The 27,845-nt window shown below is 39.9% G+C and overlaps 1 protein-coding gene and 1 long non-coding RNA gene across 3 annotated transcripts in view; one reads left to right on the forward strand and one right to left on the reverse strand.

Annotated features, from left to right (window-relative positions):
• The window catches only part of PSTPIP2 (proline-serine-threonine phosphatase interacting protein 2), a 93,333-nt gene that overhangs the window by 3,541 nt on the left and 61,947 nt on the right, over nucleotides 1-27,845 (forward strand). The gene's annotated exons all lie outside the window — the stretch shown is intronic.
• Nucleotides 1,894-26,028, reverse strand: LOC309639481. Its single transcript, XR_014251678.1, has 2 exons — nucleotides 24,957-26,028; nucleotides 1,894-2,012 (listed from the first exon to the last, which is right to left on the reverse strand). It is a non-coding gene; the product is annotated as an uncharacterized lncRNA (long non-coding RNA).

The following is a 27,845-nucleotide window of genomic DNA, read 5'->3' on the forward strand; positions in this document are numbered from 1 at the left end:
GGAGAGAGGGGTCAGAGAAAGAGAGGCAGAGATGTAGGGATTCAACCCTCACAGAAGCCATCACAGGCCCAGGAGAGGAATGTTCCATGAAAGTTCAGAGACCCATGGTCAAATTAGGTAGATGCTCCTGGAAAGGTATAAGTCAGCGCATACTTTACAAATAATCTTATTCAAATGCCCCATGGAGAGTTTAGTTAAAGGAATCTTTCGGTGGATTTGCTTGAAAAGGGAATACTCAAGTGTTCTTTAAAACTGGGATAGTCCCCAACCAAGTTTGCCTGACTCGGACACAACGCCTGTGTGCTGTTTCCCTCCCAGCAGTCATGTGGTTAAGCGGTGCTGTTATTTATTGTGGTTAATGTTGGTGGTACCTTGTCGGAATAAGACGGGAACCATGGATGTGGTTTCCAGGGCTCCAGGGAAGGAGGCCACAGAGGGAAAGTCCCAGCCTTTGGCCTGTGATCCATGTGGCCATGCACAGGTGACTGTAGAACCTGCTCCAGAAGAGCAAGATGTCCTCCTGCCACAGGAGAGTCCCACATTCCTCACAAGGGTGTGAGGCCCAGCTTGACCCCGTATGTCCTCTAGACCCTTATTTTGACCTGGTCGTCCTGATTCTCACGGCTCTTGGCCCAGACCAGCTTCCTACTGTCTGTCCTGCACTCTTCCCACCCCAACACCTGCAGTGGGTGCGGCCTCTCTGCTCTGCCTGGCGAGTGACCAGGGGAAGGAGCTTGCTCATTGCCCCTGGCCATCCAGGGCTGTCCCTCTGCTTCAAACCTCTGGCCACTTTGGAATCTGGTCATTCTGGGTATTACCAGAGCTTGAGCTGGTGCTGCATCTGGCTTTGCTCCTTGACTTTTCTCTATACAGTATGGGAGGGTGCTTTTTTTCTTAAATAAACAAAGAAGAAAACAGGTTATCACACAGACCCTTCATGCTCACCCCATGTGCTATTTTATACAATGTATAGGCTGTTGCTTTTCTTTTTTAATCCTCTCCCTTGGAAACCGGTCCCTAGAAACACACCAGGAGGGCTATTGTCCTGCCTGGTGGCAAAATGCAAGGTAAAGTCATTGACGATTGCCCCCTCCAGTTCATTCTTCCTAGAGCAGCCACTGAGGTCTATCTTTAAAATAATTATCAAAATCCTTTTTTCTTGTTTTAGCTTCTTTAAAATTTAATAAGAGGCATGGGACCTACCTTCTAAGGAAAATAAGAAATTCTTATTGAAATATATAAAACAAAATCTGAACAAGTAGAAAGGAAACAAAAGTTTGTTAACAAGCCTTAAAAAAATCTAGATGATGCAAGCACATTCTTTAAATATCCAAATATTTCCAAAAGGCTTATAGTGAAAAACAATATAAACATTATTTATATTGTCACAGCATGTAAAGATTGCTTTATTTTGTTTGTTTGTTTTTTGGCCACACAGCTTGTGGGATCTTAGTTCCCCCCACCAGGGATTGAACCGTGGCCCTCAGCAGTGAAAGCATGGAGTCCTAACCACTGGACCGCCAGGGATTTCCCACAGCATGTAAAGATTGTTTAGTTTAAAGCTAAGTAGTATATTATCATTAGATCTCCATTCTTATCCTTCCTGGAATTTCCATTTTTTTTTTTTTTTTGGAATTTTTGAATTTTATTTTATTTATTTTTTTATAGAGCAGGTTCTTATTAGTCATCAATTTTATACACATCAGTATATACAGTATATACATGTCAACCCCAATCGCCCAATTCAGCACACCACCATCCCCACCCCCACCCACCCCCCCACAGCTTTCCTCACTTGGTGTCCATATGTTTGTTCTCTACATCTGTGTCTCAACTTCTGCCATGTAAACCGGTTCATCTGTACCATTTTTCTAGGTTCCACATACATGAGGCCTTTCTGACTTACTTCACTCTGTATGACAGTCTCTGGATCCATCCACGTCTAAAACAAATGACCCAATTTCGTTCCTTTTTATGGCTGAGTAATATTCCATTGTACATATGTACCACAACTTCTTTATCCATTCGTCTGTCGATGGGCATTTAGGTTGCTTCCATGACCTGGCTATTGTAAATAGTGCTGCAGTGAACACTGGGGTGCATGTGTCTTTGAATTATGGTTTTCTCTGGGTATATGCCCAGTAGTGGGATTGCTGGATCATATGGTAATTCTATTTTTAGTTTTTTAAGGAACCTCCATACTGTTCTCCGTAGTGGCTGTATCAATTTACATTCCCACCAACAGTGCAAGAGGGTTCCCTTTTCTCCACACCTTCTCCAGCATTTGTTGTTTGTAGATTTTCTGATGATGCCCATTCTAACTGGTGTGAGGTGATACCTCATTGTAGTTTTGATTTGCATTTCTCTAGTAATTAGTGATGTTGAGCAGCTTTTCATGTGCTTCTTGGCCATCTGTATGTCTTCTTTGGAGAAATGTCTATTTAGGCCTTCTGCCCATTTTTGGATTGGATTGTTTGTTTCTTTAATATTGAGCTGCATGAGCTGTTTATATATTTTGGAGATTAATCCGTTGTCCGTTGATTCGTTTGAAAATATTTTCTCCCGTTCTGAGGGTTGTCTTTTCGTCTTGTTTATGGTTTCCTTTGCTGTGCAAAAGCTTTGAAGTTTCATTAGGTCCCATTTGTTTATTTTTGTTTTTATTTCCATTACTCTAGGAGGTGGATCAAAAAAAATCTTGCTGTGATTTATGTCAAAGAGTGTTCTTCCTATGTTTTCCTCTAAGAGTTTTATAGTGTCCGGTCTTACATTTAGGTCTCGAATCCATTTTGAGTTTATTTTTGTGTATGGTGTTAGGGAGTGTTCTAATTTCATTCTTTTACATGTAGCTGTCCAGTTTTCCCAGCACCACTTATTGAAGAGACAGTCTTTTCTCCATTGTATAGCCTTGCCTCCTCTGTCATAGATTAGCTGACCATAGGTGTGTGGGTTTATCTCTGGGCTTTCTATCTTGTTGCATTGATCTGTGTTTCTCTTTTTGTGCCAGTACCATATTGTCTTGATTACTGTAGCTTTGTAGTATAGTCTGAAGTCAGGGAGCCTGATTCCTCCAGCTCCATTTTTTTCCCTCAAGACTGCTTTGGCTATTCGGGATCTTCTGTGTCTCCATACAAATTTTAAGATTTTATGTTCTAGTTCTGTAAAAAAATGCCATTGGTAATTTGATAGGGATTGCATTGAATCTGTAGATTGCTTTGGGTAGTATAGTCATTTTCACAATATTGATTCTTCCAATCCAAGAACATGGTATATCTCTCCATCTGTTGGTATCATCTTTAATTTCTTTCATCAGTGTCTTATAGTTTTCTGCATACAGGTCTTTTGTCTCCCTAGGTAGGTTTATTCCTAGGTATTTTATTCTTTTTGTTGCAATGGTAAATGGGAGTGTTTCCTTAATTTCTCTTTCATATTTTTAATCCTTAGTGTATAGGAATGCAAGAGATTTCTGTGCATTAATTTTGTATCCTGCAAGTTTACCAAATTCATTGATTAGCTCTAGTAGATTTCTGCTGGCATTTTTAGGATTCTCTATGTATAGTATCATGTCCTCTGCAAACAGTGACAGTTTTACTTCTTCTTTTCCAATTTGTATTCCTTTTATTTCTTTTTCTTTTCTGATTGCCGTGGCTAGGACTTCCAAAACTATGTTGAATAATAGTGGTGAGAGTGGACATCCTTGTCTTGTTCCTCATCTTAGTGGAAATGCTTTCAGTTTTTCACCATTGAGAATGATGTTTGCTGTGGCTTTGTCATATATGGCCTTTATTATGTTGAGGTAGGTTCCCTCTATGCCCACTTTCTGGAGAGTTTTTATCATAAATGGGTGTTGAATTTTGTCAAAAGCTTTTCTGCATCTATTGAGAAGACCATATGGTTTTTATTCTTCAATTTGTTAATATGGTGTATCACATTGATTGATTTGCGCATATTGAAGAATCCTTGCATCCCTGGGATAAATCCCACTTGATCGTGGTGTATGATCCTTTTAATGTGTTGTTGGATTCTGTTTGCTAGTATTTTGTTGAGGATTTTTGCATCTATATTCATCAGTGATATTGGTCTGTAATGGGTTTTTTTTGTAGTATCTATGTCTGGTTTTGGTATCAGGGTGATGGTGGCCTCATAGTATGAGTTTGGGAGTGTTCCTTCCTCTGCAATTTTTTGGAAGAGTTTGAGAAGGATGGGTGTTAGCTCTTCTCTAAATGCTTGATAGAATTCACCTGTGAAGCCATGTGGTCCTGGACTTTTGTTTGTTGGAAGATTTTAATCACAGTTTCAATTTCATTACTTGTGATTGGTCTGTTCATATTTGCTATTTCTTCCTGGTTCAGTCTTGGAAGGTTTTACCTTTCAAAGAATTTGTCCATTTCTTCCAGGTTGTCCATTTTATTGGCCTAGGGTTGCTTGTAGTAGTCTCTTAGAATGGTTTGTATTTCTGCGGTGTCTGTTATAACTTCTCCTTTTTCATTTCTAATTTTATTGATTTGAGTCCTCTCCCTCTTTTTCTTGATGAGTCTGGCTAATGGTTTATCAATTTTGTTTATCTTCTCAAAGAACCAGCTTTTAGTTTTATTGATCTTTGCTATTGTTTTCTTTGTTTCTATTTCATTTATTTCTGCTCTGATCTTTATGATTTCTTTCTTTCTATGAACTTTGGGTTTTGTTTGTTCTTCTTTCTCTAGTTCCTTTAGGTGTAAGGTTAGATTGTCTACTTGAGATTTTTCTTGTTTCTTGAGGTAGGCTTGTATAGCTATAAACTTCCCTCTTAGAACTGCTTTTGCTGCATCCCATAGGTTTTGGATCCTCGTGTTTTCATTGTCATTTGTCTCTAGGTATTTTTTGATTTCCTCTTTGATTTCTTCAGTGATCTCTTCGTTAGTTAGTAACGTATTGTTTAGCCTCCATGTGTTTGTGTTTCTTACGTTTTTTTCCCTGTAATTCATTTCTAATCTCACAGCGTTATGGTCAGAAAAGATGCCTGATATGATTTCAATTTTCTTAACTTTACTGAGGCTTGATTTGTGACTGAAGATGTGATCTATCCTGGAGAATGTTCTGTGTGCGCTTGAGAAGAAAGTGTAATCTGCTGTTTTTGGATGGAATGTCCTATAAATATCAATTAAATCTATCTGGTCTATTGTGTCATTTAGAGCTTCTGTTTCCTTATATATTTTCATTTTGGATGATCTGTCCATTGGTGTAAGTGAGGTGTTAAAGTCCCCCACTATTTTTGTGTTACTGTTGATTTCCTCTTGTATAGCTGTTAGCAGTTGCCTTATGTATTGAGGTGCTCCTATGTTGGGTGCATATATATTTATAATTGTTATATCTTCTTCTTGGATTGATCCCTTGATCATTATGTAGTGTCGTTCCTTGTCTCTTGTAACATTCTTTATTTTAAAGTCTATTTTATCTGATATGAGTATTGCTGCTCTAGCTTTCTTTTGATTTTCATTTGCATGGAATATCTTTTTCCATCCCCTCACTTTTAATCTGTATGTGTCCCCAGGTCTGAAGTGGGTCTCTTGTAGACAGCATATATATGGATCTTGTTTCTGCATCCATTCAGCAAGCCTGTGTCTTTTGGTTGGAGCATTTAATCCATTCACGCTTAAGGTAATTATCGATATGTATGTTCCTATGACCATTTTCTTAATTGTTTTGGGTTTGTTTTTGTAGGTCCTTTTCTTCTCTTGTGTTTCCCACTCAGAGAAATTCCTTTAGCATTTGTTGTAGAGTTGGTTTGGTGGTGCTGAATTCTCTTAGCTTTTGCTTGTCTGTAAAGCTTTTGATTTCTCCATCGAATCTGAATGAGATCCTTGCTGGGTAGAGTAATCTTGGTTGTAGGTTCTTCCCTTTCATCACTTTAAGTATATCATGCCACTCCCTTCTGGCTTGTAGAGTTTCTGCTGAGAAATCAGCTGTTAACCTTCTAGGAGTTCCCTTGTATGTTATTTGTCGTTTTTCCCTTGCTGCTTTCAATAATTTTTCTTTGTCTTTAATTTTTGCCAATTTGATTACTATGTGTCTCGGCGTGTTTCTCCTTGGTTTTATCCTGTACGGGACTCGCTGTGCTTCCTGGACTTGGGTGGCTATTTCCTTTCCCATGTTAGGGAAGTTTTCGACTATGATCTCTTCAAATATTTTCTGTGGTCCTTTCTCTCTCTCTTCTCCTTCTGGGACCCCTATAATGTGAATGTTATTGCGTTTAATGTTGTCCCAGAGGTCTCTTAGGCTATCTTCATTTCTTTTCATTCTTTTTTCTTTATTCTGTTCCATGGCAGTGAATTCCATGAATTCCTGTCTTCCAGGTCACTTACCCGTTCTTCTGCCTCAGTTATTCTGCTATTGATTCCTTCTAGTGTAGTTTTCATTTCAGTTATTGTATTGTTCATCTCTGTTTGTTTGTTCTTTCATTCTTCTAGGTCTTTGTTAAACATTTCTTGCATCTTCTCGACCTTTGCCTCCATTGTTTTTCTGAGGTCCTGGATCATCTTCACTATCATTATTCTGAATTCTTTTTCTGGAAGGTTGCCTATCTCCACTTAATTTAGTTGTTTTTCTGGGGTTTTATCTTGTTCCTTCATCTGGTACATAGCCCTCTGCCTTTTCATCTTGTCTATCTTTCTGTGAATGTGGTTTTAGTTCCACAGGCTGCAGGATTGTAGTTCTTCTTGCTTCTGCTGTCTGCTAGTGTTGGAGGGTCTCCTGCAGAGGTGGGGGGTGGCTGTGGCTCACCATGGGGACAGGGACACTGGCAGCAGAAGTTCTCTTCCTGGACTTTCTAATTCCTGTTTTTGAGGGGACATTATTCATCTTTATCAGAGAATTTTTTTAAAAATTAATTAATTAATTAATTTATTTATTTATTTTTGGCTGTGTTGGGTCTTCATTTCTGTGCATGGGCTTCCTCTAGTTATGGCGAGCGTGGGCCACTCTTCATCGCAGTGTGCGGGCCTCACTGTCGCGGCCTCTCTTGTTGCGGAGCACAAGCTCCAGACGCGCAGGCTCAGTAGTTGTGGCTCACGGGCCTAGTTGCTCTGCGGCATGTGGGATCTTCCCAGACCAGGGCTCGAACCTGTGTCCCCTGCATTGGCAGGCAGATTCTCAACCACTGCACCACCAGGAAAGCCCCAGAGACTTTTTTTTAATGCTCCACTATATCAGGTTTTTTTTTTTCCCCACAGTTTATTCAGATTGGACTTACACAGGGAATGTAGAATTCTGAGTTTGGTGTTTCAGATACCCATTTTGCGAACATATGCACAGATAAATACACATAGTTAAAGTTAATTCTAAAGTCAGGAAGACTTGGTTTGTGCAAACTTGGTATTAAGTGTATATGGATGCATGTTAATTTGTGGATTTTTCTGGTAAAAGCAACTATAGTTGTCATCAGCCAGTGAAAGCAAAATATTAGTTACTTCCAAATATATACAATATCCAAAGTACCTCTGTTTGTACAGCTAATAGGTAATTTTGAAATTAATTTTTGTAATTCTCATTTACTATCTCCTAAATGTAATCAGAATGTCCATTTTGGTACATATTTTGTTACAGCATAAATATCATCTAAGTTTCAGTGTTAATGAAAAGGTCATCTGAGTAGGACATGGCTGACATTCTTCTTTTCTCGCCTACACTAGAAATCTCCAGCTTTGACAAAAAAGGAGCTTTAGAGGAGGAACTGTTGGTTAGCTTCATAGAATGACAGCCATTGTAATTTTTAAAAATATAGAACTATTAGAATTTTCCATCTAGATAAATGAGAATAATTAAGATGTGGTTGCCAGGAATTTTAAAACTCTTATATGTTGTGAAAATCCATGAAGACTATAGAGCTATATGATCTCACTCCAGAAAAGGCAGGCAGCAGGAAACCGGATACTTTGGACACCACTGTTCAAATAGCTGCTGTGAGTCTCATAGCCTCCAACAAGGGCTTCGGAACCTCCCTCAGAATCAGGGGCTTCTTGCTTCCCAAACAGCATGCGTGTGAGGAAAGTAGGCAGAGTAGGCTTTTTAAAGATACAGTAGACTGTTGGCTTGTTCGTTTAAACTTGCTTTCTGGGATTAGCTGTATTACTTTGTGAGTTTTGGGCTGAAGGTTAGACAAAGGTTAAGCAGCGGATTTCAACACATGTGATGGGGGTTTGCTCTTCGTGAGAAGGGGAAAGCTTTTCCTCAGTCGACCCTAATGCTCTTGCCTTAAATACTTTACACTATTTGTATGTGTAAGGAGGCTCAGGGCAGCACAGAGCAGCTTAAACCCCAGTGCATGAACCCGTAACATTCATGAGACTCTATCTTTGGGAACTGTTACATAGCCTCCCAGCTTACCAGTCAGATATGGCTGTTGCATTAGCACTGACCAGGTCACTGGACTGCATTAGGGGATTAGAAACCAAGTGAAGACTTTCTTTTTTTTTTTTTTTAATTAATTTATTTATTTATTTATGGCTGTGTTGGGTCTTCGTTTCTGTGCGAGGGCTTTCTCTAGTTGCGGCAAGTGAGGGCCACTCTTCATCGCGGTGCGCGGGCCTCTCCCTATCGCGGCCTCTCTTGTTGCGGAGCACAGGCTCCAGACGCGCAGGCTCAGCAATTGTGGCTCACGGGCCCAGTTGCTCCGTGGCATGTGGGATCTTCCCAGACCAGGGCTCGAACCCATGTCCCCTGCATTGGCAGGCAGATTCTCAACCACTGCGCCACCAGGGAAGCCCAAGACTTTCTTTTTTAACAGAAATGATCACAGCTAAATATTTGTGAAAGTAAAGCAAAAGAGTATTCTTAGGTATTTAAATGCTATATTTCCTTACTGTTTTTTTCTTTTTTTTTTAAAGGCTGCAATGATCTTAAGTATTTTTTCATAGATCACTGTTCATTTTTTAAACATATTACTGTTTGTTTATGGGGATAGTTTCCAGTTTCAAGTGCTTTTATAAATCCCCAAGAATGGTAGTAAGTGCCACATACCTCAGTGACATCACTGTTTTTACAACTATATTTTAGGAGAGGGAGATACACACACACAGAATAAAAGATAAGAAAAGTTGTAGTGACAGAGGATGGCTGACCCTTGCCTCACACCCTCGGCATTCACTCTGTGAGGTGCAGCCACACAAGACTACTTGCTGCACCCCAGGGGGATTGGGGGTCAGGGAGGTTGGTGGGAGGTGTTGCTTGGCTCCCTTCCCAAGCCTTTACACTGACCTCTACTCCAGCCTCCAGGTCTTGGGGAGGAGACTTTTTCTGCAAGTCTGTTGCATATTTCTAACAACGTACTTATCACTCTATGTTTAACCATCTTTCCTTGTTTGTCTTCCTTGGTAGACTATGGTCAACTTCTCTCTTATTTACCTCTGTGTCCCTAGAGCTTGACACAGTTCTGAGAACAGAGTATGTGCTCAATAAATGTTTAACAAGTGAATAAATGAACACTGAAGTCTCACCTACTTGATGTTAAAAGAGTCACCCCCCCACCCTCCACCCCCTGTACAATACATAATATTCAGGGGCCAAGCAACTGAATTCCACATATTTAATTTTTGTTGCCTTTTTTAGTCTGATACCACATTTTTTAAAAATTGTGATAAAATACACATAACATAAAATTTACCACCTTAGCCTTTTTTGAGTGTACAGTTCAGTGGTATTAAATACATTCACATTCTTGTGCAACCATTACCACCATCCATCCCCTAAACTCTTTTTCATCTTGTAAAACTGAAAGTCTATACCCATTAAACAGTAACTCCCCATTTTCCCTTCCCCCAGCCCCTGGTAACCACCATTATATTTCTGTCTCTATGATTTTGACTACTCTGAGTACCTCATGTGAGTGGAATCATAGAGTTTTTGTCTTTTTATGACTGGCTTATTTCACTTAGTGTAATGTCCTCAAGGTTCACCTGTGTTGCAGCATATGTCAGAATTTCCTTACTTTTTAAGTTGAATATTATTCCATTGTATGTATATACCACATTTTGCTTATCCGTTCATCCATCAATAGACATTTGAATTGCTTCCATGTTTTAGTTATTGTGAATAATACTGCAGTGAACATGGGTATACAAATATTTCTTCAAGACCCTGCTTTCAATTCTTTTGGTATATACCCAGAAGTATAATTGCTGGATCATACGATGATGCTATTTTTAATTTTTTGAGGAACTGCCACATGTTTCCCACAGCAGCTGTACGGTTTCACATTCTCACCAACAGTGCAGAGGATTCCTATTTCTTCACATCCTCACCAACACCTATTATTTTCTTTTTTGTTTGTTTGCTTTTGTTTTCCGCTCTACTCAGACTTCCACTTCCCTTCCACATTCTTCCTCTGTTTTGATGATCTTGCCTCCTACTCCATTAAGAAATCAGATGCCAGCTGGTAAAAGCTCACTTACCTTCTGTATAAATAAGATTAGGTTCAACCATGAGTAACAGAAAAACCCAAAACAACAGTGGCCTCTACAAAGACAGTGTTTATCTTGCACACGAAATCCCCAGCCATTCATTCCAGGGCTGGCACGGCCACCCACAGTGTCAGAGCCCACAAGTCTGTCTGGCTCCTCGAGCGGTACCTGGGTTGATGCCTAGTACATAATGGGTTCACAGTAATAGTTGTTGAATGACTGAAAATAGGGTTTATTAACAGTAGGACATTTAAAAACTTTTGCTATATAGAACCAACCTGACTTCCTAAAGGGCAGACATAGTCTCAGTGTCCCCAGTAATATGTGAAGATAATCAGTTTCACTACATCAGCCATGGCCAGTGTGGTTTTTTTGCCTGCCCGTTTAATAAGCAAAAACAGATGCCTTATTAAACTTTCATTTGTGTTTTTAATCACCAGGGAGAGTGAACATTGTTTATTTTCTTGTTGTATTTCCCCTTCTACAAATGGTTTTATTTCCTTCCTCATGCTTTACTCATGAATCTACATAAGTTTTTTTTAATGATAAAGATATTCTTTGTCATTTACTACAAATATTTGTATGTATATTCTTGTATATATGTGTATGTGTATACGCAGTTGTGTGTGTAATTCACACGTTCTAGCCTCCAGTAACTAGCATGCAGTAGTGAAGGGCGTTCCTCATGCACTCAAGCTTTTGCCGTGGACATTCCTGGGTTGGAATCCTGGCTCTGCTCCTTTCAAGCTGAGGGATGTACCCTTGTTCAAATTACTCAACCTTCCTAAGCTTAGTGTCCTCGTCTGTGAAATTATCATTGTACTTAAATATGTCTATGTATTTTGAAAACACTTTATACAGTCAAGTTTGTGGAGCTAATCTTTTGTAATTTTATCTATTGCACGTCAAGGTTTAAAAACTCCTCTGCATGCTGAAAGCTTGATAAACATTCAATTATTTTTTTTTGATTTTTTTTAATGTTAGAGTTTTACTCAGTATTTAATTGTCCTTCTGTATGAACCCTTCAGTGTTACAACATTGGCAGAAGCCAGAGATGTGTGTGGACTTGTGAAGTCAGGAGAAGATTGCTCCCTGCCCTCGGGGGGCCTGCACTCTTGTTAAGGGGCAAACGCACTGATCGGAAACAGGCTCACCTGTTTCCCTCATGCTGCAATGAGTGGGTTAGCAGGGCAGGATTATGGGGCAGGCTCAGTTGGGGTACCAGGCCCTAAAAAGTGGTGAGATGGTACCGGGCACGTGATAAGATGGGGAAATCTGTGTTTCCAGATCACCTCAAGGGAGGCTATGGCGTGGCACAGGGCTGGAAGAAGTACTTGAATATGCTGCTTAGGGTGGGTGGACTGAGACTCCACCTGTACCTGAAGGTCTTGCTTGAGTGAAAACAGCTGATAGTCTGGCCACCTTCTGAGGGGCCGGAGCCTAGTTTAGTTTCAGGCTTAGTTTTGCTGCGTGATGGATGCCAGCTGAAATGCTGAGAAAATAGTCACCACCATCTTTCCTCTCCACTCTTGCCCTGCACTGCTGAGTCTCCATTCCTGTTTGAACACTACTTTTTCTATTTAAAGAATAGCAGGAAAAAAAAAAAAAGAAAAAAAGAATAGCTGCTTAAAGTGACAGGTTCATAAATGGCCACAAACCAAGGCCTGGAGCAGTTCCTTCACTGCTCCAGGCCTTGGTTGCTCCACCTCTTAGAAGCTACTCTGAGGCTACACCCTGTTGTCAAACACAGACATGGCTTTCTTGATCCTGAGAGAGTCAGGTCCTGAACTAAGGGTACAGACAGACCTAAGTTCTCAGGCCTTTGTCAGCTTCTCTACTGATGGCCGGATCTGGACAGTTGACCGGTTCTGTGGGCTGTCTGCCCCAGCTCAGGCTTCCTCATCCACCTGTCCTGTGTTAGCACCTACCTGTTTAATCAGGATTCCCACATAATTCCTGCTCAGAAGAGTGGTCAGCTTTGATTCTGACCAGCCGTGGCTCAGGGATACTTCCTGGCCGGCAGGCCTCTCCCTGGCAGACCTAGGCTGGTGTTGCCCTTTCCTGGGGAGTCTGTGTATGAGGGACCCGCATGTTCCTCCTGGGCATCCTCAGCTCTGAGGGAGCAGACATGCTGCAGGTCCAGGCACCCGCCTGTGAGCCACACGGCCCCTTCTGCAGAAACTAAACAAAAGGTTCCAGAGCCCAAAGGCTCAGCAAGCTATGAGTCTGTCTGCTCTCTGAGGGCAAAGAAATGAGTCCTGTGTGTGTGGGGGGCGGGGGGGCGGTTGCAGAAGGGGAAGCTGGAAGCCTAGAAAGACAGGGGACCCAAGAGAGGCTGAGTGAACAAGACTTCGGCTGTTCAGATGGAATTGTTGTTGTTGTTGTTGTTTTAATTTATTTATTCATTTATTTAATTTTTGGCCGTGTTGGGTCTTTGCTGTTGCGTGTGGGTTTTCTCTAGTTACTGAGAGTGGGGGCTACTCTTTGTTGCGGTGCGTGGGCTTCTCTTTGCTGTGGCTTCTCTTGTTGCAGAGCACGGGCTCTAGGTGCGCGGGCTTCAGTAGTTGTGGCTCGCGGGGTCTAGAGCGTAGGCTCAGTAGTTGTGGCGCACGGGCTTAGTTGCTCTGCGGCATGTGGGATCTTCCCGGTCCAGGGCTCGAACCCGTGTTCCCTGCATTGGCAGGCGGATTCTTAACCACTGTGCCACCAGGGAAGCCCTGGAACTGTTATTGATTCGGAGAGAACAGGAAGTGGGGAGGGAGAGGCTGGCAGTCAAGGGTAGCTACAGCCCTCCCGGCCTACATATCATTTGGGGTCTGCACCCCACTCTGCCTCAGACAAAATGGGTTGCTGGAAGCCACCCACTAACCACTCTGGGCTCGAGCTTCCTATTGTGCAACGATGATAATACTATCTGGCCGGCCCAATCCTAGGGCCATCGTGTCTCAAATGGAAGAGGTGGAATTGTCAGTAATGTATTAGCATGGCAATATTGTAGTGTTTTTTTACAGTTACATTAATATTTTAAATTGAGATCATTAATGAAAATGATGAGTGGAGATCACTTTAAAAAGTTTAAGGAATTGTTAGAACAAGTGAAATATAGTTCCTAATCCCTAAAAATTATGATTTAAAACAAGCACCAAGAAAGGTATTTATAATACATTAAGTTAAAAAAGTTACTAATTTGTAAAATAAGACCTCATTTTTATTTAAAAAATATGAAAACATAGTCATATGTCATTAGGAAAATATCTGGGAGTTGTACAGCAAAATGTTAACTATTGTTTTCTCTGGGATTTCATGTGACATGAAAAATATAATTATTTTCAAAAGTTTATCTGTACTTTTCCATTTTCCTACAATAAGTGTAACTTTTAAAATAAAGAATTAAAAGGTTTTTAACAAGAAAAAAATTGTTAAAAGAACAAGTACACCTGTTTAGGCCGTAGAATAAAAGTATCAAACCCAGAGGGACATGGACCAGCCTGCAGGGAAGGGGCCTCATTACCTGCCTGTGCCAAGGCCAAGGCTGTCCCCTTAGAGGGGAAGGGGGCCCCACCTGACTGGGGGGACTCAGGTCCAGAGGAGACCCCCTCCTGCTCCCATACACACTGGTGAAAGGACAAGACCCTCACCATGACCTCTCCTTGCCATCTGGCCTGCAAACAGAGAACCAGTTGGCAGATACAATGAGTCATTTGTTTTTAATTTCTGTTGGTATTTTTTAAAAATTAAAAAAAATTTTTTTGCCTTGCCACGTGGTACGTGGAATCTTAGTTCCCCAACCAGGAATCAAACCCACACCCCCTGCGTTGGAAGCATGGAGTCCTAACCACTGGACCACCAGGAAAGTCCCTCTATTGGTATTCTTAAAAGTAAGAATGTGACACATGCTCATTGTAAAATAGCAAAACAATACAGGTGCATATACAGTAAAAAACAAAAAAACAAAACATAAAACATCAGAGTCCTTCCCTCACACCTCAAATCCCAACCTCCAGGGGTAAGTTATAGAGTAACTTTCTGGAGGTTTTTGCAGTAGACATATACTTGTATAGCTTGTCCACATAGCTGTTGAAGAAGCATATTTATGATCCTTGTAAGGAACAGCAGATTATAAAGCTGCTCCTCCCCTCAACTCAGCATTTTTGTATTTTTTAAAAGCATGTAAATGGAAGTTATCTCTGGTTTTCAAGATTATGGGTGATTTTGATGTTCTTTTTTGCTAGTGTGTTCACTGTGGGATAATCAGATATTCTGTAAATTTAAAACAATTTTAAGTCTCCCCACCCAAGAAATGTAGTGGCTGAGTTCTTTGCACCTTAATGTGACTGAGGGAGGTCCTGGTTGGACAGAGGCATCCCTGCTGGTGGGAGGAAGGCAGGACCAGGATTAGAGTGAGGCACTTGCCTTGGGCATAACATTTAAGGGGATGCCAAAAAACCCTAAACCCTCAGGAATCAAGATAAATAATACTTTAAAGCAGTATTTTTAAAAATCAAAATTAATGCAAAAAACCCCACGATGAACAAAATTTTAAAGGAAAACTTGTATTTGCATGGTTCTGCCGTTATTTGCCTCACCCTAGTTGGAATGGGTCCTCCCTGGCAGAAGGGATCCTTTGGAAATGGTAAGCACTTTGGGAAAGGGCAGTTCACAGCAGAAGGGAGGCCCTGGCTTGGGGTGGGCTGGGAGAGATGGGAGAGGGAAGCTGGGAGAACATACGTGGGGCTCCATGGGAAATCCCTGACCAGCTACAAGCTTCATGTTGGTGAGGACATAGAAAGTGGACCCAGCACAGCCTCGGGATTCTCTGTTCTCCCAGCCCCTCCATGGCTGCTGGAGCTGTGGGTTCACAGAAGGGCTCCTGACCGTGGAGCACATCTCTGCTGCAGAGAGAGAAGGAGGAGGGGAAGGTGTGGGAGAGGGGGCTCCTGGAGGGCCAGGCTTGGGAGGAAGCCCACCTAAGGCTCAGTTAGGTACTTATCCAACAAGAAAGATGCAGCCAAAAAAAGATCAGGTTTTCCCTTGCAGTAGAAACTTGTTTATCTGTGTGCTTTCTCCACCTTTTGGCCTTGTCCTGTTTTAATAGTGATCTTTCCAATTCATAAGTGAAGATCTAAAAGTGAAAATATTGTAAAAATATGGAAAATGTTCAACCTCACTAAAAATAAAATATCCAAATTCAAACAGTACTGAGATTACATTTTTCACCTATCACATTTAGCAAGTTAAAAAAAATATGTGTTAAGTGCAGTGCCTTCCTCTGGGGAAGATGCAGGGCAGTGAGCACTCCTAGTCATTGCTGGTGACAGGGAACGCGGTAGAGTTTTTTGGAAAGAATTTGGCTGCATGTGTTATTAGTCTTAACAGTCATAGGCTTTGGCACCATAATTCCTCTCCTGACAATCAAGCCTAAGGAAATACTCCAAATATGAAAAAAGGGCTTACGCAGAAAGGTGTACATTGCAGCAAAAGTTTGGAATAGTCTGACTTTATCTTATGACAGGGTAGTCAGCTGACGGCACAGGTTCAGGCATCCCGTCCTGCAAGGTTCAGAGGAAGAAAGGGAAAGAAAGTCTGCTGCAAAGACCCATATGCCCCAAGGCCCTACACCCAGAGGGAGCTTGTTCTAGGGACCTCTTGCCCCAAACCAGCTTCTGTTAATGGTTTCTACATTTTAAACTTCCTCTTTCCTTATTCTCCCATTCCCATGGGTCCTAAATTTTACTTAATGGACAAAAAAATTTCAAATTACCTAAACAAAAATAACCACCTCCATCCCTGCTTTTCCACCTAGAAAATTCCTCCTCAAGGCTTCCAGAATGTCTCCCCTTCTGTGAGGCCTGGTCTTACCAGCCCTGACAGTGCTCCTCCTCTGTGCCCCCACAGGGATCTCTGTACTTCTGTCATGAGGCTAATTCCACAGTATTATCCTCAGGGCCCAGTGGCACAGGTTTTGGCACTGGGTGAATGTGGCTTTGAATCTCTGCTCGGCTATGTATGCTATTGCTGTGTGACTTTGGGCTAGTGATGTCACCTCTCTGAGTCTCTGCGTCTGCATCTGAAACATCTGGATGATGATACCTGTTAGGGCTGGGGTGAGAAATCTTGCCTTTAATGAGTGTTTACTGAGAACCTACTCTGTGCTAGACATGACACGAGATTTTAGGAGTTTATATTCTAGTCTGTGAATCCCATGGTGGCCAAATACACATATCATACAGTTAAGGATCTTGGTGACAGCAGTGAAGGAAATAGAGTGTATGAGTTTCCTATTGCTGCTACAAGTAATTACTACAAACTCAGTGACTTAAAACAACACAAATTTATCATCTTACAGTTCTGGATGGCAGGAATCTCACTGGGCTAAAGTTGAGGTGTCTGCAGAGCTGCATTCCCTCTGGGGGCTCAAGAGGAAAATCTGTTTCTTGCCTTTTCCTGTGTCTAGAGACTGCTCTCATTTCTTGGCTAGTGGCCCTCTTTTATTGTTAAAGCCAGCAATCACATCACTCTGCTTCTCTCTTTTAAGGACTCTTGTGATTAACGTTGGGTCCACCTGAATATCTTGCATTAGTGTGTACAATTGCTGCACGAATATTATTAGCTAAAGTCCGTACTTTACATTAAGGTTCACTCTTCGTTTTCTATGGGTTTTGACAAATGTGTGATGCCATGTATCCACCATTACAGTATTATCAGAATAGTTTCACTAACTTGAAAAATCCTCTGTTCATCCTTCCTTGCCTCCCCTGAACCCCAGGTAACCGCCAACCTTTTTATTGTCTCCATAGTTTTGCTTTTCCCAGAATGTCGTATAGTTGGAAACGTATGGTATGTAGGTTTTTCAGACTGACGTCTTTCATTTAGCAATCTGCATTTAAGATTCTCCTATGTCTTTTTGTGGCTGGATAGCTCATTTCTTCTTATTGCTAAATAATATTCCATAGTATGCATGTACTACAGTTTGTTTATCGTTCACCTATTATTGCAGGACATCTTGGTTGCTTCCAATTTTGTGCAATTATGAGTAAAGCTGCTATCAACATTTGTGTGTAGGTTTGCATGGACATAAGTTTTAAACTTGATTTAGTTGAGATTTAGTTTCAGTGAGTCAGATCCAGCTCAGCTGAATGTCATTTTAACATGTGTTTCACATCTAATATGCCTGAATATCCTCTGCGCTCCCAATTCATGCAAGATGTTCACTGGATCAAGCTGGATGGGAAATCAGTGAGTTAGAAAAGGAGAAAAGGCAGTGGACTCAGATGAACATGTACTGGAAGAACTACTTTTTATTTGCTTCTAAAATCCTGACATTTAATACACGCATAAATGTGAAATTTGAATATGAAAACATTCTCATTCCCAAATTTCATGGACAGGAAGTACAGAAAACCCTAAATATACTGAACTTGGGCTGGCCTCAGTGAAATGGCGGTGATGAAACTAAAAATAAACTAAACCTACAACTTAACTAAATTTAAATTAAAACTTTGAAAAAGCCTCAAGGTCAACCCAAATTGTCTATTTTATAGTCAGTAGGAACAAGTAGAAGCAAGAGTCACATATTTCAGGGGTCAGGGAAAGCTGAATCACTGAGACATAGAGGATGAGTGATTTCTGGAATGAAAAAAATGTATTACTTTGTATTATTCCTCAGGATCAAAGTTAATCAGCCTGATGTGCAAATTTGGAGATTATTGCATTTATTTGCATGTTGCTGGTTGAGTAACACTTTTTGCATTTATGTATTTCTACTTGTGTTAAGAATGTTGGGGGCTTCCCTGGTGGCGCAGTGGTTAAGAATCCGCCTGCCAGTGCAGGGGACACGGGTTCGAGCCCTGGTCCGGGAAGATCCCACATGCCGTGGAGCAACTAAGTCCATGAGCCACAACTACTGAGCCTGTGCTCTAGAGCCCGTGCGCCACAACTACTGAAGCCTGCGTGCCTAGGGCCCGTGCTCCGCAACAAGACAAGCCACCGCAATGAGAAGCCCGTGCACCGCAACAAAGAGTAGCCCCCGCTTGTGGCAACTAGAGAAAGCCCGCGTGCAGCAACGAAGACCCAACGCAGCCGAAAATAAATAAATAAATTTGTTTTTTTAAAAAAGAAAAGAATGTTATGACTGGGCCTCAGTGTCTTCATTGGTTAAAGGATGGAGATTACTTGAGCTCTAAGATGTCCTCTGATACACCAGCACGCCAAGGCTGAAACGCTGTGGCCATTCCCCTGGGTTTGACCTACTTTGGATTCCTGGATATATTTGCTTTTGGCAGTAGTGGCAGTACATTTGGTTTTTGAACTGGCTTGCTTTCTTGGCTTTCCTGGCGGGACTGCTAGAGTTTGTTGTTCCCCTGGAGTTTGTTGGTCCCATATTTGAGGACCTACTTTCGGTTTCAGGTGCAACCTCTTCCTGGTACTTGCTTGCCTCCCAGGCCTGGGCAGTGTCCTGGGCATGTCTGGGAATTCTCTGGAATGCCGTGGACCAGGAAGAGAACTTTGGGGTCTGTATTTCTGGGCACTGACACATCACTAGTTTTTATCCTGTGATGTGTATACTCACGCACCTCTCAGGGTAAACTACAAACCTTCAAGTTATTTTTATTAACTAGAAAAGTCGTCGTACTAACATTAGCAGTGCTCTTGGGGGTGGTCTGGTGTTCCCTATGAATTAAAACACCCATCTTCAATTCTCATATTTTCTCTCCCAGGGGATTTGTAAGTCAAATGTCTCGTGGCCCTGAGGGTTGTGTGTGTGTGTGTCTGTGTGTGCGCACGCACATGTGTGTGAGATTTGGATCATGTTAAAGGTTAGATGAGTAATGTCAGACAGCCAACTTTCTGAACATTGACATCTTCTAAATGTTAAATTTACAGGAATAATCATCTTTCAAAAAGCCATGATCTCACCATGCATAATATGAATTAATCTGTATTTAGTAAAATATGAACTTGTTTCTAGTTTTATGTCCAGTTTTGTTATAGGAATCCAATCAGTTCAGAAATAGAGGTTGCCACTAGTAAATGTGAGGTACGTCTGCTTCTAGACTTTTCTCTTTGCTGTTATATATAATGAAGTTATACATTTTTCTTAACATGTATAAGCCCACCTATTATGGGCTCATATATTCAACTTTCAGTTTTCTTATAACAATATATTGTGAATATCTTCTTATGTTTCTATGTGTAATTCTGCTTTATTCTAATATCTATCTATCTATTTATTTATTTATTTGGCTGCGCTGGGTCTTAGTTGCAGCACACAGGATCTTCCTTGCCGCGTGCGGGATCTTCGTTGCAGCATGCAGAATCTTTAGTTGCAGCATGCAGACTTCTTAGTTGCGGCATGCATGTGGGATCTAGTTCCCCGACCAGGGATTGAACCTGGGCTCCCTGCATTGGGAGCGCAGAGTCTTAGCCACTGGACCACCAGGGAAGTCCCTGTTTTTCTTTTTAAGAGCACTGTCTGTTTATATCTCTTACCTATTTGAAAAAAATTGGTTGTTCGTCTTTATATGATTGATTTTAGGTGCTCATTGTATACATTAATCCTTGATTAAATATTTCTGCTCTACTCTGCGACTTCCTTGGTGGTCCCAGTGGTAAAGAATCCACCTTCCAATGCAGGGGACGTGGGTTCGATCCCTGGTCAGGGAACTACGATCCTACATGCCGCAGGGCAACTAATCCCGTGTGCCACAACTACTGAGCTCCCTCGCCTCAACTAGAGAGCGCACATGCCACAAACTGCAGAGCCCATGTGCTCTGGAGCCCCTGCATGACAACTACAGAGCCCACGAGCTCTGGAGCCTATGCGCCACAACTAGAGAAGAGAAAACCCACATGCCACAACTAGAGAGAAGCTCGCACACTGCAATGAAGAGCCCATACACCACAACAAAAGATCCCACGTGCCACAACTAAGACCTGACGCAGCCATAAAAATAAAATTAAAAAAATTAATAAATAAATATTTCTGTTCTTCTCAATTCATCATTTGTCTTTTTACTTTGTTTAGAGTATCTTTTGTTATGGGCAATTTTTTTTTTTTTTTGTTTGTTTCACGGGTTTTTAAAAGTAATTTATTTATTTATTTATTTTCACACACACACACACACACACACACACACACACTGTATTTTATTTTTACAAGAGATAAATAGACTGACACCAAGCATTGTACATGTATGACCACAACAAAAGCAACAATGATTGCAATTACCAAACATGAAACACACTCATACTATGTCATAATATTGACATTCAGTCCAGTAATCCTCCACTGCAACAGCTCCTTTACTTTGCAGTGAAAATTGATTTGTATATTCTTTTCCTCTGAGTCCTTGTGGGATTTTTTTTTTTTAATTCAGACAGAAAGTCACAAAAATTATACTCATCCTCATCAGTTCACTCAGTCCCATGTAATTAATTTTTTTTTTTCATCTTGATCTTTTGTTAGCACTTTTATGAGTTCATCAGTTTTTCATTAGAGTTCTGAAAATGCTTATTCATTCAGTTCAGCAGTACAGTCAGTTACCAGAAACCTGTACTTGTCAGAGTCTTTTCCTGTTATGGGAAATTTTTAACTTTGAAAGAGAATTTTAGATTTACAGAAGAGTTGTAAAATTGTACAGGGAATTTCTATTTACTTTTCACTTGGATTCCTCAAATGTTAATACTTTGTTTTCTCTCTCTCTCTGTCTCTCTCTCTCTATATGTATGTATATATATAAAATACACACACACATACATATACATATATATGTACACACACATACATATAGATGTTTGTGTATCTATCCACACATAAAATATATACACACACATTTATTTTTTCTGAACCATTTAAAAGTAAAGTTTCAGGCATGATCTCCCTTTATCCACAAATACTTCATTGTATATTTCCTAATATAAGGATATTTTCCTGCATAATCACAGTATGATGATAATATAGTACTCTTAGCTAACATATAGACCCTATTTAAATTGTCCCAGTAATGTCCTTATAACTAAAGAAGAAAACATTTATTTTGATCCAGGATTCTGTGTTGCATTTAGTCCAGTCTCTTCAGTCTTCTTTAATCTGGAACAGTTCCTCAGTCTTTGTTCTTTATGACTGACATTTTTGAAGAGTATAGGACAGTTATTTTGTAGAATGTCCCTCAATTTGAGTTTGCCTGTTTCCTTATGATTAGATTCAAGCTGTTTTTGGCATGAGCTACACAGAAGTGATGCTATGTTATTCTCAATATCAGGGGCATGTGATATTTATGTGTCCTGTTACTGGTTGTGTTAACTTTGACCCTTTGGTTAAGGTTGTTGTGTTAGTTTCCTGTTGCTGCTGTAGCAAATTACCACAAGTTTAGAGGCTTAAAACAGCACAAATTTATGATCTTATAGTTCTGGAGGTCAGAAGCCTGAAATGAGTTTCACTTTGCTAAAATCGAGGTGTCAGCAAGGCTGGTTCCCTCTGGAGGCTCTAGAGCCTCTGCCTTGTGCAGCTTCTTGAGGCTGCCTGCACTCCCCGGCCTGTGGTCCCTTCCTCCAAGCCAGCGGCACAGCAGCTTCAAATCTCTCTCTCTGACCTCTGCACCTTTCTTCACATTTCTGACTGACTCTCCTGCCTCCTTCTTATGATGAGCCCTGTGATTACACTGGGCCCACCTGGATAATCTAGGATAATCTCCGCATCTCAAGATCCTTAATTTAATCACACTTGTAAAGTCCTTTTTGTCACGTAGGGAAACATACTCACAGGTTTGGGGATTAGGCTGTGCACATCTTTAGGGGGTCATTATTCAGCCTACTCCAGTGGTGTTTTCTAGGTTTCTCCACTGTAAAATTACTGCTTTCCTCTTTGTAATTACAGGAAAATACCTTGAAAATATGTAAACATACCACTTTGCTCAAACTTTCATCCATTAGTTTTAACATCCATTGATTATTCTTGCCTGAATCAATTATTACTCTTAACCAACTATTTAGGATGGTTGCTAAATAGTGATTTTCAAATATTAGCAATTTTATGGAAGAATAATTTACATATAATAAACTGCTAATGTTTAAAGTATACAGTTTAATAAGTTTTGACATGTGTGTTCCACCCGTGAAACTATCACCACAACTAAGATAGTGGATAGTAAACATATCCATCACCCCCAAACTTTCCTTTTGCCCCTTTGAAATCCCTCCTACCTCATCAGTCCTCTTCCAGGCAACCACTGATCTGCTTTCTGTCACTGTAGGTTCGTTGTATTTTCTATTATTTATATAATTGGAACACAACAAGTACTCTTTTTTTGCCTTAATTTATCATAATTATTTTGAGATTCGTCCATGTTTCCGTGTGTAAATAGTCTGTTTTTTTTTTATTACTGAGTAGTATTCCATTTTATGGACATATCACAGTTTGTATATTCATTGACCTTTAAGGGACTTTTGGGTTATTTCCAGGTTTTGGCTATTACAAATAAAGCTACTGTGAACATTCCTGTACAAGTCTTTGTATGGTGATTTTCTAATTCCATCTACATAATAAAGTTGGTATTCTACTGTAAGAAAGAGCCTCTCTCTCTCTTTCTGTCTCTCTCTGTCCCTCTCTGTCTCTCTCTTTCTCTGTTAGTATGGATTTATGGATTCTTATTTTGTTCAATGGATTATGTTACTATTATACAATAATTTATCTTGATGCTCAGATTGTCCTAGATTTGGACAGTGGGGGTCCCCTTTAAACTGGATCCTCTTATACTGGATCCTGTGTCCTTTTGAAATATCCCCATCATTCTTTGAGCACTTTCATGCTTTCTGGCACAAGATGTTACAGGCTTAATATGACATTTCTTTGCCCCAGTCCTGGAATCTTCCATTTCTCCAAAGAGCCCAGGTTCCTTTTCGTAGAGAACAGTATTTAGAAACCAGGATTTGTGCTCTAGTTATGCTCATTGCCCCTTCATGTCATGATTTCTAGGCTCTCTCAGCAGACAGAGTAACGAAATACATGTATGCATAATGATACCTCCAATTCCATTCCAATGTCACAAGGTTATTCTAGCCTTACCCTGCTTGCTATATTTCCCAATCCCTTCAGGTGGTGTGCTGGTAAATGGTTAACAACTGGGTCTCCAGTGGGTAAAAACTGGGATTTGCAGCCTTTGCCAATTTCTATGGTGTAAAAACTTGCCCTTTGCTTTTTTCACTTTAAAATATAGACTGGAAATCACGCTATATCTGTTCTTAGAGATATTCCTCATTCTTTTTCATAGGTGCATAGAACTTCATTGTGTGGATGTACCATATTTTATCAAGCACTCTCCTATATATGAGCACTTAGGTTGTTTCCAAAATTTCCCAATTACAAACAGCACTGCAGTGAATAACCCGTGCATATGTATTTTGGTTTTGCTGTAGGTGTATCTTTAGGGGTACGTTCCTAGAAGTGGGATAGCTGGATCAAAAGGTAAACACAGGGACTTCCCTGGTGGTCCAGTGGTTAAGACTTTGCCTTCCAATGCAGGGGGTGTGGGCTCCATCCCTAGTCGAGAGCTAGGATCCCACGTGCCCCGAGGCCAAAAAACTGAGACATAGAACAGAGGCAATATTGTAACAAATTCAGTAAAGACTTTAAAAATGGTCCACATCAAAAAAAAAAATCTTAAAAAAAAGAAAAAGGTAAATACATATGTGGTTTGGTTAGATATTGTTGAACTCCCTCTCCTAAAGTTTGAACCAATTTTCATTCTCACCAGCAATATATGAGAGTGGCTGTTTCCCACAGTCTTGTCAACACAATATGTTGTCACACTTGTTAATTTTGTCATTCTGATGGGTGAGAAATGGTATTTCAGTTGTTTTCATTTGCATTTCTCTCTTTTATGGGTGAGCTTGTATATTTTTCTATATATTTAAGGAACACATACACCCAAAGTAAATCATCTGTTCATATTTCTTGCCCATTTTTGGGTTCTTTTCCATCAGTTTTAAAGAATTATTTATATATTAGGGATATTAGTACTTTAGCTGTTATTCTGCTGCATTTTATATTCTCTAACTTTTTCAATTATTTTTATGTTGTTAATTGTTATTCTTTTTTTTTATAGGATCATGCTACATATAGTTCAACTTACTTTTTTTTTTTTTTTAATTTTTGAATTTTATTTTATTTATTTTTTTATACAGCAGGTTCTTATTAGTCATCAGTTTTATACACATCAGTGTATACATGTCAATCCCAATCTCCCAATTCATCACACCACCATCCCCACCCCGCTGCGGCTTTCCCCCCTTGGTGTCCATACGTTTGTTCTCTACATCTGTGTCTCAACTTCTGCCCTGCAAACTGGTTCATCTGTACCATTTTTCTAGGGTCCACATACATGCATTAATATACGATATTTGTTTTTCTCTTTCTGACTTACTTCACTCTGTATGACAGTCTCTGGATCCATCCACGTCTCAACAAATGACCCAATTTCATTCCTTTTTATGGCTGAGTAATATTCCATTGTATATATGTACCACAACTTCTTTATCCATTCGTCTGTCGATGGGCATTTAGGTTGCTTCCATGACCTGGCTATTGTAAAGAGTGCTGCAATGAACATTGGGGTGCATGTGTCTTTTTGAATTATGGTTTTCTCTGGGTATATGCCCAGTAGTGGGATTGCTGGATCCTATGGTAATTCTATTTTTAGTTTTTTAAGGAACCTCCATACTGTTCTCCGTAGTGGCTGTATCAATTTACATTCCCACCAACAGTGCAAGAGGGTTCCCTTTTCTCCACACCCTCTCCAGCATTTGTTGTTTGTAGATTTTCTGATGATGCCCATTCTAACTGGTGTGAGGTGATACCTCATTGTAGTTTTGATTTGCATTTCTCTAATAATTAGTGATGTTGAGCAGCTTTTCATGTGCTTCTTGGCCATCTGTATGTCTTCTTTGGAGAAATGTCTATTTAAGTCTTCTGCCCATTTTTGGATTGGGTTGTTTGTTTCTTTAATATTGAGCTGCATGAGCTGTTTATATATTTTGGAGATTAATCCGCTGTCTGTTGATTCGTTTGAAAATATTTTCTCGCATTCTGAGGGTTGTCTTTTCGTCTTGTTTATGGTTTCCTTTGCTGTGCAAAAGCTTTGAATTTTCATTTGGTCCCATTTGTTTATTTTTGTTTTTATTTCCTTTACTCTAGGAGGTGGATCAAAAAAGATCTTGCTGTGATTTATGTCAAAGAGTGTTCTTCCTATGTTTTCCTCTAAGAGTTTTATAGTGTCCGGTCTTACATTGAGGTCTCGAATCCATTTTGAGTTTATTTTTGTGTATGGTGTTAGGGAGTGTTCTAATTTCATTCTTTTACGTGTAGCTGTCCAGTTTTCCCAGCACCACTTATTGAAGAGACTGTCTTTTCTCCATTGTATAGCCTTGCCTCCTCTGTCATAGATTAGCTGACCATAGGTGTGTGGGTTTATCTCTGGGCTTTCTATCTTGTTGCATTGATCTGTGTTTCTCTTTTTGTGCCAGTACCATATTGTCTTGATTACTGTAGCTTTGTAGTATAGTCTGAAGTCAGGGAGCCTGATTCCTCCAGCTCCATTTTTTTCCCTCAAGACTGCTTTGGCTATTCGGAATCTTCTGTGTCTCCATACAAATTTTAAGATTTTATGTTCTAGTTCTGTAAAAAAATGCCATTGGTAATTTGATAGGGATTGCATTGAATCTGTAGATTGCTTTGGGTAGTATAGTCATTTTCACAATATTGATTCTTCCAATCCAAGAACATGGTATATCTCTCCATCTGTTGGTATCATCTTTAATTTCTTTCATCAGTGTCTTATAGTTTTCTGCATACAGGTCTTTTGTCTCCCTAGGTAGGTTTATTCCTAGGTATTTTATTCTTTTTGTTGCAGTGGTAAATGGGAGTGTTTCCTTAATTTCTCTTTCATATTTTTAATCCTTAGTGTATAGGAATGCAAGAGATTTCTGTGCATTAATTTTGTATCCTGCAAGTTTACCAAATTCATTGATTAGCTCTAGTAGATTTCTGCTGGCATTTTTAGGATTCTCTATGTATAGTATCATGTCCTCTGCAAACAGTGACAGTTTTACTTCTTCTTTTCCAATTTGTATTCCTTTTATTTCTTTTTCTTCTCTGATTGCCGTGGCTAGGACTTCCAAAACTATGTTGAATAATAGTGGTGAGAGTGGACATCCTTGTCTTGTTCCTCATCTTAGTGGAAATGCTTTCAGTTTTTCACCATTGAGAATGATGTTTGCTGTGGCTTTGTCATATATGGCCTTTATTATGTTGAGGTAGGTTCCCTCTATGCCCACTTTCTGGAGAGTTTTTATCATAAATGGGTGTTGAATTTTGTCAAAAGCTTTTCTGCATCTATTGAGATGACCATATGGTTTTTATTCTTCAATTTGTTAATATGGTGTATCACATTGATTGATTTGCGCATATTGAAGAATCCTTGCATCCCTGGGATAAATCCCACTTGATCGTGGTGTATGATCCTTTTAATGTGTTGTTGGATTCTGTTTGCTAGTATTTTGTTGAAGATTTTTGCATCTATATTCATCAGTGATATTGCTCTGTAATGGTTTTTTTTTGTAGTATCTTATGTCTGGTTTTGGTATCAGGGTGATGGTGGCCTCATAGAATGAGTTTGGGAGTGTTCCTTCCTCTACAATTTTTTGGAAGAGTTTGAGAAGGATGGGTGTTAGCTCTTCTCTAAATGTTTGATAGAATTCACCTGTGAAGCCATGTGGTCCTGGACTTTTGTTTGTTGGAAGATTTTAATCACAGTTTCAATTTTATTACTTGTGATTGGTCTGTTCATATTTGCTATTTCTTCCTGGTTCAGTCTTGGAAGGTTTTACCTTTCAAAGAATTTGTCCATTTCTTCCAGGTTGTCCATTTTATTGGCCTAGGGTTGCTTGTAGTAGTCTCTTAGAATGGTTTTTATTTCTGTGGTGTCTGTTATAACTTCTCCTTTTTAATTTCTAATTTTATTGATTTGAGTCCTCTCCCTCTTTTTCTTGATGAGTCTGGCTAATGGTTTATCAATTTTGTTTATCTTCTCAAAGAACCAGCTTTTAGTTTTATTGATCTCTGCTATTGTTTTCTTTGTTTCTATTTCATTTATTTCTGCTCTGATCTTTATGATTTCTTTCTTTCTATGAACTTTGGGTTTTGTTTGTTCTTCTTTCTCTAGTTCCTTTAGGTGTAAGGTTAGATTGTCTACTTGAGATTTTTCTTGTTTCTTGAGGTAGGCTTGTATAGCTATAAACTTCCCTCTTAGAACTGCTTTTGCTGCATCCCATAGGTTTTGGATCATCGTGTTTTCATTGTCATTTGTCTCTAGGTATTTTTTTATTTCCTCTTTGATTTCTTCAGTGATCTCTTCGTTATTC

Source organism: Balaenoptera physalus, assembly GCF_965194825.1.
Source record: "Balaenoptera physalus genome assembly, chromosome: 12".
Classification (NCBI taxonomy): Eukaryota; Metazoa; Chordata; class Mammalia; order Artiodactyla; family Balaenopteridae; genus Balaenoptera; species Balaenoptera physalus.